Here is a 505-nt window from a genome sequence, read left to right on the forward strand (position 1 = left end):
CTAAAGGGGGGCATTAGTCCCGGTTTGTGCCACGAACCGGGACCAATGCACCCCTTTAGTCCCGGTTGGTGCCACCAACCGGGACCAAAGGCGTTGTGCTGCCCCGCGCCCAAATGTTTAGTTCCACCTCGCTAGTTGAGAGGGAGCCGCACCTGTTTATAAGGTGCGGTGCGCCTTCCCTCTCGAGCTCCTCTCTAAAGCAGGCTTTTGGGCCTAACTATGCAATCTGTGCCTATGGGCCTACTGGGCCTCCCGCGGGCCTGAATCCTGGCCCATGGAAGGGTTTGTAGTCGTATTCAGGTCGTGGGGTCCCAGTAGGTGGCACTTTTTTTGTTTTCTATTTTATTTGTTGCTTTATTAGGTTTATTTTGTTTCTATTTACAAGAAAATACTTATTGTTGCTATATTTATTTTTTTCCAGTTTTTTTGTTTTGTTTTCTGCATTATTTATTTTCTTTTGTTTTTTGCTTTATTTTTAAATTTTTTTCTTTTAGTTTTAGAAAAA

The sequence above is a fragment of the Triticum aestivum genome, chromosome 1B (genome assembly GCF_018294505.1).
Source record: "Triticum aestivum cultivar Chinese Spring chromosome 1B, IWGSC CS RefSeq v2.1, whole genome shotgun sequence".
Taxonomy (NCBI): domain Eukaryota; kingdom Viridiplantae; phylum Streptophyta; class Magnoliopsida; order Poales; family Poaceae; genus Triticum; species Triticum aestivum.